This window comes from Petaurus breviceps, unplaced genomic scaffold (genome assembly GCF_028583685.1).
Source record: "Petaurus breviceps papuanus isolate PSGF00001 unplaced genomic scaffold, PetGlider_PUasm1.0 188, whole genome shotgun sequence".
In the NCBI taxonomy this organism is placed as follows: domain Eukaryota; kingdom Metazoa; phylum Chordata; class Mammalia; order Diprotodontia; family Petauridae; genus Petaurus; species Petaurus breviceps.
The window spans coordinates 1,000,951-1,013,726 of record NW_027185804.1 but is presented as its reverse complement, the minus strand read 5'-3'; the positions used below and the strand labels follow the sequence as shown (position 1 = coordinate 1,013,726).

The 12,776-nt window shown below is 38.3% G+C and overlaps 2 protein-coding genes across 30 annotated transcripts in view; one reads left to right on the top strand and one right to left on the bottom strand.

The window, feature by feature from the left end:
- CUNH11orf58 (chromosome unknown C11orf58 homolog) overlaps positions 1–12,776 on the top strand; it is a 408,817-nt gene that overhangs the window by 44,330 nt on the left and 351,711 nt on the right. The window lies entirely within an intron of this gene.
- The window catches only part of SOX6 (SRY-box transcription factor 6), a 672,513-nt gene that overhangs the window by 407,868 nt on the left and 251,869 nt on the right, over positions 1–12,776 (bottom strand). The gene's annotated exons all lie outside the window — the stretch shown is intronic.

Sequence of the window (12,776 nt, the reverse complement as noted above, 5' to 3'; positions counted from 1 at the left end):
ACAGAGAGAGAGAGAGAGAGAGAGAGAGAGAGAGAGAGAGAGAGAGAGAGAGAGAGAGAGAGAGAGATTATGGGAGTATAATTCTATCAGAAAAACTGAGGTTATTATACTTGAAATTTTGTTTCCCTAACATGTCATCAGCATCTAGAGGTGGAATTATGGTTTATAATTCATCAATGTCCGGTTTTGAATTGACTGTGCTACTTGCTTTCCCATTGTCACCATTAAGGTATAATGGAATAAAAAAAAGCCAATGGACTCAGTCTTAGAAGAGTTGTGTTGGATTTCCAGCTCAGACATTCACTATATTCAATTCAATTCAATATTAAGCATCCAAACAATAGCCCAGTCTCTCACCCTGTGCCTTTACCCTAGTGGTAGCCCATCCCTATAGCGCACCCTTATTACCTTTGCCTCATAAAGTCCCTCTCTCCTTTAGGACCCAGCTCAAGTACCAACATCTTCTGCATGATGCCTTCTAGGGTTCTCCCAAACATCCTTGTATTCAACTACTTTGTATATATTCGTATTTGTTTACTTTATAATTAAGTGCTATATGTATACATACATACACACACATACATACACATACTTGTCTCCCCCACTGAGATATAAGCTCCTTGAAGGTAGGAATTGCTTCTTTCTTTGTGCTTTCATCCCTAGGGCTTAGCATACAGTAGTTGCTTAATATTTGATGATTGGTTGAAAGGGTAGAGTTGCTATTGGAGACAGAAAGTTTTGCCTCAGATACACACTAGCTATGTGACAAGATCATGTAATCTTTTAGTGCTTCAGGCAGCCTTCTGCACCTACAAAGCATAGAAGAGTTGCCAATGCACAAGGAGTGGAGGGAATTTCCACACTGGGGGTCCCTATACAGATGAAATCTTAGGGCTAGGCCTCCCTCCACTCTTAAGTATGCAAGGCATTGTGCTACAAGGATCTTGGGAAAGTCTCTTTACCTCATGGAGTGCCAATTTTCTCAATTGTAAAATAAGGGGACTGGACTAGATGACCTCTAAGGTCTCTTCTAACACTTAATGCCTGAGTTCCCCCTTTCTGCCTTCGGGCTATCTCTCTGTCTCTCTCTGTCTCTTTCTCTGTCTCTCTCCTCTCTCTGTCTCTGTCTCTATCTCTCTCTCTCACAATCTCTCTCTGTGTCTCTCACAATTTCTCTGTGTATCTCTCTCTCTTCCTCTCTAGGTGTCTCTCTTATCTCTCTGTATCTCTGTGTGTCTGTCTCTCTGTCTGCCTCTCTGTCTCTGTCTCTGTATCTCTCTCTTCCTCTCTCTGTCTCTCTCTCACAATCTTTCTCTCTGTGTCTCTCACAATCTCTCACTCTCTGTATCTGTCTCCCTTTCTCTCTCTTTGTATCTCTCTCTCTGTAACTCTCGCTCTCTCTGTATCTCTCCATATCTCTCTCTTTCTCTCTCTCTCTCTCTCTCTCTCTCTCTCTCTCCCTCTCTCTAAGTCAGGGGTGCCTGACTTAGTCTAACTACTCCTTTACTTCAACTAATCCTGGCCACTAGCTCTGTTAACTGCTGCTGGACATTTGGAGTATCTCCCCAAACTGCACAGTGCACATGTTGAGAGTTGCAAGGTGAGGATGTGGTGACAAACCTCACACCTGTTGTCACACCCAGGCATTACACAAATCAATTGTACATGACTATTGTAGTTTTATGGCATGTATGCCTCTAACTCTGTGGCTTTCAAGTAAGAAAGCACATAACAAATAAGTTCAAGAGACCCATTTTTGTACTACTATCTACACTCTGGAGTATGAGTACTTCATCCATCCATGGAGATCATAACCCATCTATCCCTTATCCTGTGAGATGATCCTCCATGCCTTCCCCTCTAAATCCTCCCCCAGAAAGTGGAGCATTGGAGGTGCTCTTCTGGCTCTTTTATTAGCTGATGAGTGTTAATATGGCACTGGGGTCATCTCCTCTCAGCCCTGACACATCCCTGATGTCTTCTATGCAATTTCACAGGCTCAAGTCATCACTACTAATAAGCTGCATCCTACTTATACCCAATAAGTGTATTTATTATGCCCCACAGGTCATCTACAGTTTTGATTCTTCTGAGATCATAGTGTCTCACAATGCACAGTCAAAGAGCATCACCAGGAGGAAATTGGTGTTAGGAAGATGATTTTTTTTTCCAGCAGAGAGAAGCTTGAAATCACTGAAAGCACTTGTGCTGTTTCCCAAATGTGATTCAGCTCTCTCCCCGCTCCCCATTTAATTCTGGGTTTAGCTCTTTGCAGTGCTTACCCAAGATCTATATCCATAGTTATAATTATATCTATGTCTGATTTATATCTAGATATGTGTATCATAGACATATACATAAATCTATAATACACATACTTATATGTATATATATAATGCATAAAAGATTAGACGGAAAGAAAGAGATAGATGGATAGATGAATAGATAGATAGACACATACTGATTTACCAGCTCGATAAGAAGTATGTCCAATTGCATGTCATAATCTGAGCAACATGAGCTTTTCATTCCCTTTGCCTTTTCAACGTGGGTGGCTAGTATGCTTCTTTCCATTGACTGTGGATCTGGTCTTATTACAGTCATAAGTAATGGGTATGGCAGATGTTTATTCCCAGGTCCCAATGTAACTAAGCACTCATTGTATCTAGTACATATCCTGAATGTTATAAGGTCATATACATTTGCTCAAAAAGTTAGTTTATCATCAGTAAAAGCTTAATTTTCAGTCTCAAGTGTACATGTTAATTACTCAGTTGGCAGAACTGTCCATCTTGGACCAGTTACTGTGACTCACAGTGCAGCCATGCTTGTATCTTGGGAGGTCATCTCCAAATAATACACTATTCCATATAGGCCTAATTCATAATAGTCCTTTTCTCCATTTCTACAATTATCATGTGTATCTTTCTATCACATAGGAACTCTGGGATCACAGGCAAATTGGGGAAACTTGTAAAACATAGTGAATTCTATAAGAAAATGAGCCTAGAACTTCTTCCAATCACATCCAGAACCACACCTTCTAAAGGAGTTCAACTTTTACCAGTTGAATGTTATTTTAACCAACTACTGTGTACTGTGATACAGTAGCTTGAACATAGCCCTAGAATTCTATTCTCTATCACATCATGGCATATTCTCTATCCAGAGCAGTAGGGGAGGAGAAGATTAGGTAATGTGATCAAAAATGTATCTCAATGGAATATTAAAACCAACTTCCACAGTAACATGCATAAAATAGCAGATATTACACATGGGATTCATCATTTTCCCAGAAAAGGCACAAAGGATAGTTCCTTATTAACATCTCTGTCCTCCTCTCCCAATCTGGCACATCTACATACTTATCTGTTACCTTCTTTTTTAGTATAGCCCTTATTACTCAAATGTTCTAAATCATTAGACAGATGCCTATGAGATATGCTGTTATAAAAAAGTATCCAGTTAGGGCATTTTTTTGAAGCTAAAACCCTAAGTTGTGTAGCCATGGAATTAGTCTGCTATACTATGTTCACTTTTCTGTACAGTATCATCTTCTTATGTGCAAAACTGTGCCCCAAATAATCCAACAAACAGAAAAGGCAAATAGCTTTTGAAGGCCAGACAAATATTTGAAAAGAAGAGATTCATTCTCTTCCTCTCTCTCTCTCTCTCTCTCTCTCTCTCTCTCTCTCTCTCTCTCTCACACACACACACACACACACACACACCTATCCTTTTTCCTTTTCTTCCTCCTCTCCTCTCTTCCTTAACCCTCTTCTGATTCCTCAACTAGATCTCCTTTCTGTTCTTGTTTTCCCTCTCTCCTCTTACCCTTTCCTCCTCTGTCTTTCTCTCCCTTCTCCCTTCATTTTCCTTTCCCCTTCTTTTTCTCTCTTAGTGCCTCTCTTCTCTGGTTTCCTTCCCCTTCCAAACCCTCCCCCTTCCTCCCTTTTTCTCTCTTTACCTCTCTTTTCCTTTCTCCCTCTCTTCTCTCTCCTTCCTTTTCCCCCATCTCTGCTTCTCTCCAACTCCTCTCTTTAATTTTATTCCCTGTATTTGACTTTTTTTATTTTGTTCTTTAAGTAAAGGAGGCAGGGTTATATTCTCAGGTTACAGATTTGTTTATAGACCAGTGAATACCTGTTACTGACTTTTAAAAGTGGTATTTAAAAGGTAAGGTATTATATGATTTGAAATGTCCAATAACTACTAGGTCTGAATTTCAGGAACAGCTCATACTGGAAAATGAACACAATCCTACCAACTAATATGAAAAATGAATCCCTAAAAGCAAGAGCCTAACTATTATGATCCAACATTTATTCCAGCCTTTTGAAAATTGACCAGCCCACACAGACATTTTACCATCCTATCCTCCCACGTGGAGGTTACACACCATAATAAAATTGGTAATGACATCAGCATCTTTTATACCTACCCTGCCTAAATTGTTACTCTCTTGAGATAAGTTACTTAGTCACAAGATTTTGAACCCAGAAGAAAATTTAGAGATCATCTAGTCCAACTTCTTTATTTGACAGATAGGCAAACTGAGGACCAGACTGGAAGAATTTGGGCCAAGGGCATAGAATGAGTTAGTGACAAAGCCTCTGGATCCTAGTCCAGAAGGATACAATGTATGATATAAAATACTGAGGAGCTGTGATCCTGACCTTTGAGAAGTTCTCTGAGATACTATAGTTGTAAATTTCCTAAATTAATCTCAGGGTCACAGATTGAGAACATGAAAGAACCTTAGAAATCTAATCTCAGAATCATAGATGTCAAACTGGTCATGTTAGCTTAGCTCCCTCATTTAACAGAAGGAGGCCCAGAGAGGTTAAAATGCCCATGGGGTCAAGGATTGTGAGAAGTAAAATGGGAGAATCACAGGAAGTAGATAGATAAATTTGATTACATGAAATTAAAAAACTTTTGCACAAATAAAAGTAATGCAGACAAAATTATAAGAAAAACAGAAAACAGGGGAGGGGAAGAATTTAGAGCAAGTTTCTCTGATAAAGGCCTTATTTCTCAAATATCTAGTAACTGAGTCAAATTTGTAAAAATGTGAACCACTCCCCAATTAATAAATGTTCAAAGGATATCAACAGAAAGTTTAAGAAGAAATAAAAACTATTCGTAGTCACATGAAAAAATGCTCTAAATCACTCTTTTTTTAAAAAAATCAATTGGGGTTAAGTAACTTGCTCAAGGTTACATGGCCAGTTATTTTGTGTGGGTGCCAAGTATCTGAGGCCAGAACCAATCCTGGTCTCCCGAGGCCAGGGCCAGCGCTTCTAAATCACTCTTGATTTGAGAAATGCAAATTAAACAAGATACCATGTCATACCTATACAGATTGGATAACTTGACAGAAAAGGAAAATAACAAATACTGGAAGGGATGTGGGAAAATTGGGAAGCCAATGCATTGTTGGTGGAGTTGTGAACTAGTCCAACCAATATGGAGGACAATTTGAAACTATGCCCAAAGGACTATAAAACTGTGCAACCCATTGATCCAGCAATACCACTACTAGGTCTATATCCCAAAGAGATTTTTTTGAAAGGGGGGAAAGGACTTATTTGTAAGAAACAAAACAAAACACTATAGCAGCTCTTTTTGTGGTGGCAAAAAATTAGAAATTGAGGGAATATCCATCAACTGGGAAATGGCTGGACAAATTGTGGTATATTATTGTAATACAATACTATTGTGCTATAAAAAAAAAAAACAATGAGCAGAATGGTTTTTAAAAAATAAAAATCCAAAAAGACATATAAACTGATACAAAGTAAAGTAAGCAGAATCAGAAGAATAATGTACACAATAACAAGAATAGCATAAGGATTATCAACTGTGAAAAATTTATCTTCTCTGATCAAGACGATGATTCCAGAGGAACAATGATAAACAATATTATCCACCTCCAGAGAGAAAGAACTGATGAACTCTGAAGGCAGTGAGCTCTGAACACATACTTAAAAAAAAACTTTATTTTTATTGTGTTATTTTCTTTGTGTTTTCTTTTGCAACATGGCTAATATGGAAATGCTTTGCAGGACTTCACATGCATAACTGATGTCATGTTGCTTGTCTTCTCAAGGTTTGGGAAAGTGGTGAGAGGGGAGGAATTTAGAACTCGATTTTTTTTTTAATGAATGTTAAAAAATTTTACACCTAATTGGAAAATATTTAACAAAATAAATAAAAATATTTTAAAGAAAAGAATGTCCAAGATCAGAAAGTACAGGTAGTATTTCTAGGTAGGAAGTAGCAGAACCAGAATTTGAATTTGAAAATTCCTTTGACTCCAAATCCAGCATTTTCCTCACTGTGCTCTGCTCCCTGATCTGTTCACATTAAAGGAAGCACGTAGTGATGGGGATATTCCAAAATAGGAGAAAATTCCTTTAGAATCAAGGGACCAACATGAGGGGCCTTAGCGATAATCTCATCCAGGGAATCTTAACCCCTTTGGCTTGTCTGGTGAAACTCAAGGATCCCTTCTGAGAATAGTGTTTTTAAATGCATAAAATAAAATATGTATGATTACAAAGGAAACCAATTATATCCCAATAAAGATGTAGGTTGTTCCCCCATACAAGTTCAAGAATCCCCTAAAATCTATCGACTAGGTTAAAAAAAAACACCCTTGATCTAATCAAGTTCCTTAGAGATGATGAAACCAAAGCCTGGAAGGGCTCAATAAATTGATGAAGGTCACACAGGTAATAAATAACACAGTCAAGAACAGGAACTCAGCTTCTGGGCTGGGGACTCCTTCCCCTAGGCTATACTGCCTTCCAAACAAGTGGATAATCCCCCAATCTAGTTCTGGCATGTATCATGTGTTCTTGTTGGGGGGAGGGGGGAAAGGGGGAGAGAGAGTTTTCAGCTTGAGATTCACTTTCCTAATTAGGTTTGCTTAAGGCTAATATTCAAATCAGCATGTATTCTCATGAGTTAGCAAGCAGCAGGGTAATCCAAGCCAAGAGCACACTGGCTCATAGAAGAAAGTCAGCTCTGCATTAGAAATCTGTCCCACTTAATCCACAAGGCATAACCCAGACAATTGAAGGAGCCTATTTCTATTTAGAATGCAGCTAGATGGCTGGCTCAGTGGATAGAGTGCTGGGCCTGGAGTCAGGAAGATCTGAATTCGAATCCTGCCTCAGACACTTACTAGCTGTGTGATAATGGGCAAATGACTTAACCTCTGTTTACCTTAATCCACTGGAGAAGGAAATGGCAAACCACTCTAGTATCATTGCCAAGAAAACCCCAAAGACAGTATTGTAGTGCTGTGATCCACAGGGTCATGGAAGAGTTGGACACGACTGAATGTCTCAATAACAACAACAAAAATTTCTCTTTAGAAATGACTGAGATTTCTCCAACTCTCCAGAAGAATGGAAACTGATTTTTAAAAAATAGTTAATATCTGGGGTGAGGATATGACCAAAATAAATGGGGAGTAGCACATGAAAGGATGAGATTTTGAAAGGGCTGGTTACAAAGTCATTTCTCTCTTATTCAGGGATAAGAGTTTACCATTCTGCTAGGGGTGCTACTGGAAACAAGGAAGGAGTTTGTCACCCTAAATTCATCTCTACACTCTGCTTCTTTACTAATATATCCCAATGTAGATGTAGATCCGATCAAGCCCCCAAACCTGTGCTAGGAAATGTCTAGAGAGTTCTCTTGTTTTCAAGTGAATGTAGGGATAAACCAACAATGCTATCCCCTAAATGGATAATAATAATACTTCAGTTTATATATTGCTTTAAAGTTTTCAAAGCACTTTATATGTTATCTCATTGGATCCTCCCAATAATCCTGTTAGCTAAGTCCATCATTTCCCCCATTTTTAGATGAGGAAATTGAGGCTGAGTAGTGAAATGACTTGGCCAGGGTCACTTAGCTAGTGTAGGAAGCAGGATTCAAACTCGGGTCTCCCTGACTCCAAGTCTGTCACACTATCTAGCATGCCATATCCATATTTTGCAAAGGAGGAAACTGAGGCTCAAAAAGTCCATGATCACATGGAAAGTAGGTATCCTCAATGGGTGATGATCCCAGGTCTTCTGGATTCCAATCCAGGGTGTTCTAGCCACTAGGTCATGCCGCCTCTCTTTACCTCTCCTCCATCTCAGTTTTTTACGTGTAAAAGAGGGGTGATATACAACCTACCTCATAGTGAGAAAAACACTACATCAGCTTTAGAGGACTAATGAAATGGGAGCTGCCATTACTACTACTACTGCTACTACCACTACTACAACAACATCTAATAATAATAATAATACAACTCATAACAACAACACTACTACTGCTAAGAGATATCAGCCTCTACATCTAACAGCTCCAACCCTTTAACTCTCACTGTCCTCTCTTTTTTTTTTTTTTGCTTTTTTGAGGGCAATTGGGGTTACGTGACTTGCCCAAGGTCACATGGCTAGTTTTTTTTTTTTTGTTAAGTGTCTGAGGCAAGATTTGAACTCAGGTCCTCCTGACTCCAGGGCCGGTACTCTATCCACTGCACCACCTAGCTGCCCCCACTGTCCTTTATTTTAAACAAAAACAATAACAACAACAACAACAAAAAGAACCAAGATTAGGACTCAGGGAGGAGATAGCCTTTCAGGAAGCTAAAGCTTTTTAAAGCAATTTACAAACAAACATTTTATAAGAAAAAATAAAGTCAGCCTGTCAGCCACAGAGTAATGGGGGACATTGGTGTGTGAGAGAGGATTCTGCTTTTTTTTAAAAAATATATATATATTGTATTAATAACAGCAACAGCACAATTGCCTCATTCTTTCTTTTACAGGATATGTGCAGTCATGAGAGAGGGAGAAGAAAGAAGGAAAGGTGAATAAATAGATCAATAAAAACCAAAGGCAGGAGAGTGCTTAAAGCTCTTTGTTTATTAGCCCCTTTCAGGCCACCTGCTCAAAAGTGTAATGTTAGTTTATTTCCTTGTTTAAATCTCAGCGCCTGAGTATGCACGCACAGAACAAAATAAATATGAATTTTCTCTCCACCCAAAGCGTAGGCTCCAAACCAGCCAGTCCTGGAAGGAGAGGTTTCCCATGCTAAGCACCAAGGCAAATATTTTGTCACTATGACAAGAATTGAAATGAGACAAAGGCTCATAATATGCAAAGGCAATTGGCGATTGTTTCTGTCAGAAAAGAGGAATAAGTGATTTCCCAGCATAAAGAAAAGCAAGAATCAAGTCATATTGAAGAGAGGGGGAAAAAAATCCCTTGCCTAAAATGATAACTTCTGTGTGTCTCTCTTGGTTCATTCCATGAGCCTCTCTCTCTCTGTTAAGCCTTAGGTAGTGTGGTCTACTGGAGAGAGTGTAGAAGTAAAGAAGGCCTGGGTTCAAATCTGCCTCTCACGCTTACTGGGTGCTTGACCACAACTTGAACTTCATTTAATCTTTCTGATCTTCAGTTTCTTAAGCTGTAAAACAGGAGGAATAACAATAGTACCTTCCTCATAGGGCTGTGGTGAGGCTTAAATGAAACGATGCATGTAACATATTTTCCAGACCTTACATTACTGTATAAGTACTAACTACTGCTATGATTACATGAGATTTTTGTGTGAGAAAGAAGTCATAGATTTCATTCAACATCCAAGAATTCTGACGTCCAAGCACAATTAATATTACACACCCTACTTCCTGCTTAAGAAACAGAAAAGTGTGGGGAAAAGAAGTGAAAACCTGTGCACAACAAAACCTATTTCATATAGAGCTCTCTCTTTTTCAGGGACTTGGATAGGTCCTTTGACTACATAGGCACATGGAATCTCTGCAGAACTCACAGATTTTAAATGAGTTGTGTTTTTATAGAGAAATTGGTCGATCCTTGGAACCTAAAGAAGTGACCAGGGAAGACCCGTCCACTCTGCAACCAGAAGAGATACCAAAATACTGTACAGAAGAGTTTTCCCAAAGTAACTCAATCCCCAAAATTACTAACCCCAGCTCTGCCACTTAATACCCAGGTGACTCCAGGCAAGTATCTTCCTTTCTCAGGACATTGGTTTCCATATTTGTAAAATGATATGAGATGGACTAGCTGATGATCTCTGACGTTCCTTCCAGTTGTAAATCTATGATTGATATATTCAGCCTAAGCAGGAAATCTAATTCAAGTAACAATATTCCTGCAAAACCTTGTTGGTTCAAAGATAACAAAAGAGGAAAACGACAAATGCTGAAGAAGTTATGGGAGGACAGGAACAAGAATGTACTGCCAATGGAAGTGTGAATTGATCCAGCCGTTCAGGAAAACACTATGGTACTATGACCCCAAAGTATGAAACTGCACTTACCCTTTGACTCAACAATATCATTACTAGGCCTAGACCTAGAGAGATCAAAGAAAAGGAAAAAGATCTATACATTCAAAAATATTTATAGCAGTGAAAAGTTAGAAACTAAAGGGTTGTTCTTTTATTAGGAAATGCTTACACAAATTATAGTCTGTGAATATAATGGGATGTTTTTTTCTTGTGGAAATGACAATGGATATTTTCAAAGGAAACAAGGAAGAACCTCTATGAGCTTTGAGGTGAGAAGAACTAAGAGAACGGCTTATACAAGAACAACATCATAGAGAAAAATAGTTTTGAAAGACTTTAGAACTATAAGCAATGTAATGATAAATCATCACCTCATCACCTCCTGATAAGAGAGGTGATGAACTTCAAATGTAGAGAGAGACATACATTTTGTGCTATGCCCAATGTAGGAATTTGTTTTGCTTGGTCTATGTATATTTATCATTAGGGTTTTATTTTTCATGTTTGTCATTATGGTTGTAGTTGCTATTCACCTGGGGCAGAGGGAAGCAGTGGGAAGGAAAGACAAATTATAAATGAACATGGAAATAAATATTTTTTAATCTCTATGCTGCTTCCCCAAATTTCTCTCAATCAAGTAGAAACCTTTCTTTCCTGTCTCCCCATACCTGAAATGGTCTGATTCTTCACTTCTGCTACTATGTTATCCACCATTACTCTAGAACTCATTTCTAGATCTAACTCTGCCTCATAAACTAAAAAGCTTTGCTTAGATGTTACCTTTTCTATGAGGCGTCCCCATTCCCAGTGCCTCTCACTCCCCCCATTGGTGCTCTCATAATTTTCCCCAGATCACCTTCTATCACATTTGTTTGTGGGTATGCTGTATCCATAAGAGATAATCAACTCTCCAAGGACAAGGACTGTTCAATTTTTTGTCTACAAATTCCTAACATCTAGCATATTATCTGGCACACATAGTAGGTGCTTTCAAAAATGTTTGTCACACTTGGAGTGATGCAATCTGTTGTAGTGGGAAGAGAATTAGACCAGGATTAAAAATACTGGCAGACACTATGTGACCCTAGGCAAGTAATTTAACTGAGACTCACAGTTTCTTTATCTATAAAATGGGAATGAGAGTGCTCCTACTGCACTTTACTCACAGAGCTATGAGCCAAGCACTTTGGAAACTTGAAAATACTGTAGAAATGAGAACTGATAATATTGCTCTCCTCCTCCTGCAGCCCCAAACCAATTTTCCCTTCCAAGTCAATATATGTGAAGATTGTTTTATGGCCCCTGTACATTACATTACCCTGGCCAATCTACTCACTTATTTACTCACCTCTAATATTATTATTTATTCAATTCAATAAACATTTATTCATTCCAATTCAATTCAACAAAAACTGATTATGTAATATAGCTACTATATACAAAGCACTGTGTTTAGCATTGTAGATACAAAGGCAAAAACATGGCAGCACCTTCCTTAAGGTGTTTACGTTCTCCTCAATGTACATTTTGTGTACTCTCCATAGGATTTAACACTGGAAAAAAGACTTTGAAATCCTTCTTCCTAATTTTACAGATAAGGAAACTGAGGCTTAGAGAGGTTAAGTGATTTGCCTTAGAGTGGCTATCTGTGGCAGGGTCAGGATTAAAACTCAGAACTTTTGACTCCAAATTCAGTGGATTCTCCCCATTATGACACTATATATATATATAGATATATATAGCTATATATATATACATGTATATATATATTATATATTACACTATATATAAGTTCCATGAAGATGGGAATAGCATCTCAAGTCAAAGTTTATATTTCCTCCAGTAACCAGAATAATTCTTTACATAGGGTAGATATTTAAAGTTTGTAGAATGAATGAATAGAATAAAGGGAGAAAGAAGAAGAATGACTCCTGATGATGGCAACATAGGTGAATTGTTTATCCTTTTACAGACAAAAAGCCAAAGCCCAAAGAGAGTAGGTGGTATGGGTGTTTTTATCTCAATATCCTATGGCAAGCCAATGAACCAGGAAGTGAACCATGAATTTTGGCCTCCAGTCCCCAGCTTAACTAATCATCCAACAGCACTGCTCCATATGCATAAATATGGACAAGCTGATACAGCAGTATCAAATTCTTTATCTGAATAAAAAAGCAACAAGTGCATAGCAGAGAGAAAATTAAAAGCATTGTAAACCTGCAATGGCCCACACAGCCTGTTCAGCTTAAACTATTCCCAATAGGAAACTATTAAAAGTATATCCCAAAGAGCATTTCTTCTCTACTATGCTATTTTTTTGGTCACACCTATTTTCCCCTAACCCTTAGCTTGCTTATTTGTAATTGTGCATATGTTATACAATATTTACACGTATTCTCCATGGAAAATGTGAAAACTGAAGTCAGCCCGATTTTGTTGGCTTCTAC